Below are 8,615 nucleotides of genomic sequence, written 5' to 3' on the forward strand. Positions count from 1 at the left end.
CATGACAGCACTGCACTCAATTATGATCATATCAATAAAATAAATTCAACACAAGGTTCATATAAAGTCACTTAAGTGCAAAAACAAGCAGCTATGTTCGTAGGCTACATCTGCTTCTGGGGAATGCTGAGGTCATTATGTCACGTTAAGGTCTGAGATTGCCCAGCGGTAGTCTTACTTGTCATTCTTGTCAGGCACCTTGAGGATGTGGGATAACTGTGTTATTTCCAAAAAAAAGTATGGAGGCAGCCTGTGAGAAACTCAAGCACACACAAGAGCCGACGGGCTAATCTCAGCCAGGCACCCCCTCATGCTTTTCAATAGAGAGCGCTTGGATTAAAGGCAACAAAAGGCTGGGTCAACCCCAGGGAGAAGGGGTCCCTCCGCCCACTGAGACCCCCACACTGTTTATTTACACGGAAACTCCAGCCTCGGTGAAACTCCCACCCTCAGGCATTACACACGGGCCTGTTTGCAGAGGTGACTCTAATTCTTGACAGAGCAGGGACTGTCCTCACTCCTCTGCACTTTGAACTGACTAGCCTTCACCTTCTATATAGCTCAGATGTGGCATATATTTTTGCTGCTTCCACAGAACAATTACCTTGGGGTCATATTGGTTAAACTATATGGTAGCTAAACCTGTCACACTGTGGGAAAAAAAATAGTTAGCATACAGTTAAAAATACTTTGCAGCCAGAGAGACAAAGATCAACAACACAGTGGGACTATTTATCATCAGCCTATATTGGATGTATGTGTAGACCACACTGTAGCGGCTCATTAATGTAACTCGCAGTTAATAAATGACATTTTTTTCCTGTTCATAAAGCAGAAAATGAGGGTCCTGTTACCGCAGAGGTTGGGTTTGTGTTGCAACGACTTCAGGGTGCTGGCATGCTGTTTGTATGGAAGATACGCAGACTTACATACCGCACGTTCACAAACAAACACACACATACTGTGTTTTGCAGCCGAGTCATTCATAGGCAGGAGGCAGAAAGTCACAAAAACAGGCACACACATTCCAGCAAACAAAGAGCCTACAGTGTGTGTGCTGGAAAGATGAATTGCCTGTAGTGTATTATCGCGATGAGTCATCAGACAGTAATCAATGAAAACAGGATGAAAGTCCTTATCAAAGGAGAAAAAAAAACGCAGACATGTAGTGTCTCAAAACAAAATGAGGCTTTTAGCAGGAATTCAGAGCTGTTTATAGCCATCGGCTGAGGAAGACCAACTCATTATCTGAAATTAATATTCCCTGCAATCAACAGTACAAGCACAGCTGTAATCGCCAGGACAAAACACATGACAGTGCCAGAAATACAGTGTAATAGAAGACATTAAGTTAAATAATCAGCATTGCAACATGATCCAATTTTCTCTCCACTTTCCTCACTTTTTCCTAATTCTCTAAAGATAGTTCAAACACACTCCCTAAACAAGGACATCATTTTTTTCCTTTACACGAATGTCTTGTTATGTCTCAAAGCAAATTACCAATATATTTTAGAAGGATTTGTCTTACCACAACTTAACACCAATGAAATAAAATTCACAGCTGATTACATTCCACTCAATTGTGACACATTATAATTGGATACAGTGTAGAGTCCCATAATGATTGTTATTATTAAACCTTACGTATGTTTTGAATCTAACAGGATCATTATGTGATAACAGAAGCTTTGAGATTTCGTGTTAATTTTGTCACATTTAAATTAGGTTTATAGAACAACAGCTCTGTCTTTATAAAAGTGAAACTAAACCACAACCATGTGTTTTCACTTGACTGCAAAACTATATGTGAGAACTAGAAAAGCATTTCCTGAAGAAAATGCAAGTTTGATTGCCGCAGCTGAAGCATTGCTTTGAATGCTGATGTGAACGATTGCTCTGAATTGCTGGAGAAACTGCAATCTGAACTTAATTTGCTGAAACACAGTTAAGAATTTAGAAAGATGAAGCTCTTATCTGGAAAAGTAGAAAATGTTTTAATAATATGAAGATATGAAAGAGAAACAGCTGAAGACAAGAACAGTATGAAGTCACAACCTTAAAGAATAGCCTGTGAATATACCATATGAAAGGTCTGAGGGTGGAATAATACCATAAGACTATAAGAAGCTCAGGCTGTGTGATTTGAATGTGGAAAAGTAGTATACAGCTGAAGGATGATCAATATGACAGATATAATGCTTAAAGTCTGATAAAGACTACAAATATGGCCGCTTTGTATGCTTCTAGTGTGTCAGCATGTCACCATGGTAACAGCCCTGCCTGCCTGCCTGCCTGCCTGCCTGCATCCATGGCAACCGGAATGTTTATCAGCTGCCCCTAACTGCAGCTCTCTTTCCCCCTCCTAATGCATTTCCTATGTAAAACCACCCTCCGAACAACGTCTCATATTCTCCAAACCGAAGACTTTAGACGAAAAATAAGAACACCGTCAGAATCCCAAGAAGTTGCTCTACAACTGGTACGATTTTTATGTCTGGGATGTCGAAGATGTGGAGATGGCGGCGAGTTAGAAAATATGGCAGCTCTGCTTCTCTGTTTTTGGTTTTACATTATGTCTTAATGGAGGAATGACCGGCACTCTCCCCAAACAGCTCGATCTACAGGCAAAACTGTTTGGTGTTGAGTTTTAAGACCGACACCAACAGAACCCAGACCATTTTTCCTTCGAACTGGTGGCCAAATTATCCCTGTCAGACAAAAGGTGCAGACGTGACAGCAGGATAGAAACGCAGAAACTGGTTTAATTTTTTTCCCTCCCGCACTCTGAGCGATGACTCACCCACTCTAGCTCCCAACATTCCACGCAATACACACTAATGTTAAACTCAGAAGAGACCTCAAAAACCACTTCATCTTTAATCCCCTATCATTTGAAGACGGAGCTGAACTTCCAAATTCTGAATACAACTTTTGAAGACCAAGACGTTGGAAGTATTTTAAGCCTCGAATGGTTTCTCTAACTTAATATTTGTAGGAGCAGTAGCATTTTGCAAAATGCATGGTTTGAAGGGCTCTCCCATTGACTCCAATGTTAATTTGAGGGTGGAAAATGTTTAATATTTTTAATATTATAATATTTGTAATTATTATTGAAGGTTTCCGGGAATGTCCTTAATGAGCTGAATCTTTTGATGTTTGAATGGTTTGAATCGGCCCATGCATTCTGAAGATATGCTGAGCCAAAAAACGTACGGAAGAATAATAATAATAATAATAATAAAGACGTAGAAGAACAAGAGTTTGATTGCCATGGCAATCAAACTAACTAGCTGATTGATTTGATTGCTTACTGTTAACACCCAGAAATCCACATCGCAATTTGAAAAGGCTGAGGGTGACTATAAAACTGTCTGAAACATTTATTGCTGTTCGCACATCTCTTTGTCTTACAGCAGTAGCAGAAGATGCCCTCATCTTTATCCGAGTCATATATATTGGCTTGTCTCACACAGTGGTGTTGTGATATACCAGTACTGTTGACATATTAATAACACACAAATAATCCAGGGCCTCTTTTTTCACCTTACATTGTGAAATACACCTTCATGCTGGTTTTAACCTGCCATAAAACACACACAAAAACAAGATGGCTTCCAGCACAGTGTGCAAGGTCCAGATTACTGGCTGTCAGAATGTGTGTGGACCATGTATTATAAAGGGACACTATGTTATGTGATAAGAGAGACCAGAACTGCAGCACAGCAGGAGGAGTAGTGTGTGTGAGTGGAGTGTAGATCGCACCAAACCATGTTTTGTTCAGATAAATTCCCTGCATGTGGAGAAATGGTTGTCTTACAATCGATGGACTGAAACCACAGACTGGACAGTGCCATTGGTTCAAATGGTGCAGGCCAGGAGACTGAGGTTGACCGTTGCAGCCAATAGGACACAAACCATGATGAACAAGTGGAGACTATAACACAGTCCGACAGCCATTCGGGTCAAACACCATCCTCTTGGTACTCCTATACTTTAAGAGGACTAAGACAACAGCTGGCTAAGCTGCTGTTTTTTAGCTTTCAATGTAAAGTTATACTGAAATGTTAGTTGTGTTGTTAAAGCTAGGTTATCGCAGTGTTTTTGACAGCAGTCCTCATTTATCATGCGAGCATGAGTCAAAAACAGGTGGTGTACATTTTCAGAATATTTTGGAAAAACGCATTGAAAAACTACAATAAAAATCTGACTGTGACAGCCCTCGTCTCATTCCACCATCAGCACTCTGATTATATAGTATTTTGTGTGTTTGTGAATCCATACATCTAAATTATGCAGAGGCACACTGTGAACAAAATCACAGAAAAGCCTTAGACATTCTGCTCAATCTTTAACACGTCTCAGTGTTAAACCAGCAGCTGATACGTGACCCCCGTCACCCCACCTGTCTCCCTCTCGCAGCCTCATATGTAGTGTTGTTGTCTTTCTGTGTTATTATAGTTGTATGACCACCACACACACAGCAGGGCTGGAGGGCTGCCAGATATATTCTTATCCACTTAAATTCAGCAGCCTATTTACACTGAGGTGGTTTCAGCAGACAGTAGCCCTTCTAAACATGGTTTTTCATTCACACTCTTCTCACTGTATAATCAAGAATCAGAATGGCCGCTCATTCAATAGACCCTTAGCTCAGGAAATTCCTATCTGCATCACTTCTATTTTCATAGCAAACGGCACATTGCTGGCAGCCAGGCCGTGTACTGAATGATTCAATGTGTATCTGGATGTGTTTAACAAGTCAGTACACATGCTGTGAAAAGATTCAACAATAAACCGATCAGAAGATCAAGCAGTACCAGTTGATTGAGGCGACATTGAGCTGCACAACAAAGATTTTGTTACTCTAATCCAGTTTGCTAAAAGGCTAATGTGATTAAAAAGATTCTTTGGGCCTAAATTCAGTTATGGTTCATGATTACATTCACATGGCATGGGAATGACTTCACATGACTGTCTTGAAAGAAAATTTGTTGTCAAGGTAACGGCCCATGCAGGAAAAGTGCAATTTCAACTGAGGTCTGAGTCTGTGAATTGTTTGGGCTAAGCGTCTCTTGAGATTGAACATTATATTCACTTACATCAAACAGTGGTGTGGGCAGGCCAAAATGGTAAGCAGGCCGCTTTAACCAGCTCCTAATGACAATGTGAGCGGTGTAGTATCTCCAAAGTCTTCTCATGAGACCACACGCTCCTGTCATCATATACCGCATTTCACCACTTCTACTTCACTGAGGAGCATTTCATATTCCCTGGCACACAGTATTATAGCTCCGCTCCTCCATGCCAAATTGACTCCACAAGTGCTCCTATACCTGCTGACTGACACATGCTCACTGAAAATGATTCCTTCACCAGCAGCCAGCATTGCTGCTTGCTCCGGAGGGGTGCTTGATTCCATTATTAAGTTGAAAAAAGAGAGACAGAGTGAGGGGATAGAGAGAGAAAGAAAAAAAGGCAGAAAAATAATAGAGAGCTGAGGAAGTTATCAGGGCAGGGGGAGAGTAAGGCTGCTGTCTGACAGCCGATCAGAGAGCTCCTCCATCTGGAACCCCCTGCTCATGAGTCGACCAGGGATGATGAGCTTTGCTGTACAGGAGAGGTCAGAAGGAGTAGCGCCTATACAGCACATATCATTTCCACATATACACTTTATTACAGGATGTCAGCGGTGGAGGAAGAATTCACATTCTGTGATTGAAAGGTTTCACCATATTTCAGATTCCTACAAATATCTTGAGAATTTCCCATTTCAAACTCTGTAACTGTGGTACTAAGTGGTGTGAAGTGCCAGTATGTTCACATTCCACTATCATTCAGAATATGACAATGTTCAGAATTTGATAGGGTCATGTGAATGTCATGCTCCTGGGCCTTTTTTAAAGTGCATTTTTTTCTGGATATGCCACTTTGCCAGCAGTTTGCTAGGCTGGGGCCTAAAACAAAAGCAAACAAATAGCACACCTTATGAACAATATACAATAGGATGAATGCAACATCAGCCTTCACTACAAGGTGGTGGAAGGATACATTCATCACAGAGTGCATGGCTGCACATAAACGTGAATATTTTCATAATCATTCTTTATGAGACATGTAGACACTGGAGTAAAAGGGGCAAAAAATATACTAGTGTTTGCAGGTGGTACAACTGTTTTTTACCATGTGAACATGGCCTTCCTCTTCTTTCACTAGTCTTAATTGGGAAAGGCTACATTTGGAATATCCGACTAGGACGGTCTTGTTTACCCTTACCGAATCTTACTGTCCATGTGGAGTGATTTTAAATGTGCATCACGCCTATTTATTCCTGACTTGTCCACCAAGTAAGTCACAAAAGGGTTAAAGAATTATGGAGACTGAGTTCCTGAGAGAGAAAGCGAGACCAAATCAACAAATTAATGCCTGTCCTATGAGAGGCTAAGCCTCTTATTTTTATTTCAAATGAGGATGGAAATTGACTTCCTTATTAAATCTAATTATTAGCCGGTGCCCTCCAAAAGTCTTCTGAAATCGCCTCAAGCAGCCAGGCTATTAGCATAAACACCACCACTGGCAAGCTTAAAACAAATGGTATATTTAGTCAGTGTTAATGGGATTAAAGTGTGCTGGATTCAGGAGCAGCTCTGCTAACAGTGAGCATCACATCTTCATTATGGATGCCCTGACTTCTCCAATTCCACTCTCTTTGTTTGCATTTCATTTCTCTCTGCCGCATCCTGCTCCTCCCAGTTATTCAACAGATTGTGTTCAATCTTGATCCAAAAATCCCAGACAATCATAAATAATAAAGGATTACACCAATCTGAAAAGCTGGTGGCTCGCCAGCGGCAATGCGCACACAGAGAAATAATTGTTGGCCATCTGTGCACCAGATTGGTAAGAGAAAGGGTAAACAAAGAGCACAGTGTACCTGCTAAAGCTTTCTACTCTTCCCTCTCTCTCTTTAGCCAGAGAACATGAAAGGCTTTGATGACGCTCACCCCTGCACAATCCACTGGCTCACTCCAAGAGATTTTTTGATTAGGGAGGTTTCAGAACCACAGACTGACAAGCCGCGCCTGTCAAGAATCTAACAAGGCTTGGGCTTATCTCTCTATCAGCAGCCAAACAGTGCTGAAATGCAGCAGTGGGCCAGCCAAATAGAGAAAGGATGGTGGATAATTAACCAGGCAAATGATGACATGTACGTGTCATATACACAGCTGTCCAGAGCAGAAAGTGAAGTCATGAAAGCTTCCCCTTCGCAGTCTCATAAATCACTGCTCCATGTGCTGTGATTGGATTTACTGGCACACTGTTACATCTACGGTGCCAGTACCACTGTTTTGCATAGAGCCAAGCAGAATCACAAATCTTTATTTGAGAAAATTGATGTGGTTGCTGAAGATTGAGCAGGGGTCAATCAATGCATTTTGAGGTGGACTGTAAGCATACCAGCCTTTGGTTTAGATTTATGAGTCAGAAAATTAATCAATAAAAATAGATTGAACATGGGCTCCACCATCAATTCAAACACCCCATTTGACTCCAATTAACTGTCTCAAGATTAAGACTCATTTAATATCAACCGTCACATTCACTGTTTTGATAATAGCTGCCAAATTCTACATCTGATCACAGCTGCCTCTAACATTTAATGGCAAACTGAAACAAACGCTGGGGTTTGGCTTACTTTCACAGCTTTGCAATCTGTGCAGAGAGTGAAAAATGACCTTACAGCTCCTCATCCATCCCAACTGGAGGACCCTCATTACGCTGTGAGATGTATATATGTATATACAGGGAGAGATAGATCGAGATAAATACTGTGAATTTCTGGAGCAGAGAGGAGACAAAAGAAAGAGCAGAGTCATAATGAGCTATGTTTATGTGCAGTGTTGCTTGGCCTGTTGACAACAGTTAATGAAGTTACAGTTAGTGGGGGGATCTGCTGGCACTAATTAAACTTGCTGTCATTAGCAGCGTTGGAAAGAGGAGGCACTGCAGCAGAAATGGGAGGAGCAAACACTGGCAGATCTATCACAGGAGCAGCAGTAGCAGCATAAAACAATACAAGCAGGAGCAATATGTAACAGGGGATTACAGATAACTTTATAGTACACTGGGAACTCCTGAGTATGCATATATATGATGATCCTCTTCAAAGCTGACTTACTCATAAACACAGACATTTCTTTGATGGCAAAAGACTGAACAAATATCTACGCCTACAGGAAAGATATGAGGTATAGGATTATAACATAATATCCACAGCAGTCTATCAAGTGTCTAAAGAAATAAAGTCAGCAGAGTTTATATTAAACAGCAGATGCAGTAAAAGGAAATATTTTACACCTAAGTGAACCTATAGTGTAGACTGGCTGTTGCAGAAGCCACAGCTCTGACATCTGGAAATGTTGCATTCACCACTGAGCTGTTAGAAAGTGGGAGAGAGCTCGATTGACTGTCACAGAGTCGGAGCAGAGCTCAGTGTGTGCCATTTTAACCGCAGCTCCATCGTAGCCTGTAATCCAGCTCACCACCAAAGCCACCGCTGCTGGCTGCCTGTGCAGACCAAGCCTCACTGTTTGTTTATGCAGCGCATAGACCCA

Source organism: Parambassis ranga, chromosome 19 (assembly GCF_900634625.1).
Source record: "Parambassis ranga chromosome 19, fParRan2.1, whole genome shotgun sequence".
NCBI classification, from domain to species: domain Eukaryota; kingdom Metazoa; phylum Chordata; class Actinopteri; family Ambassidae; genus Parambassis; species Parambassis ranga.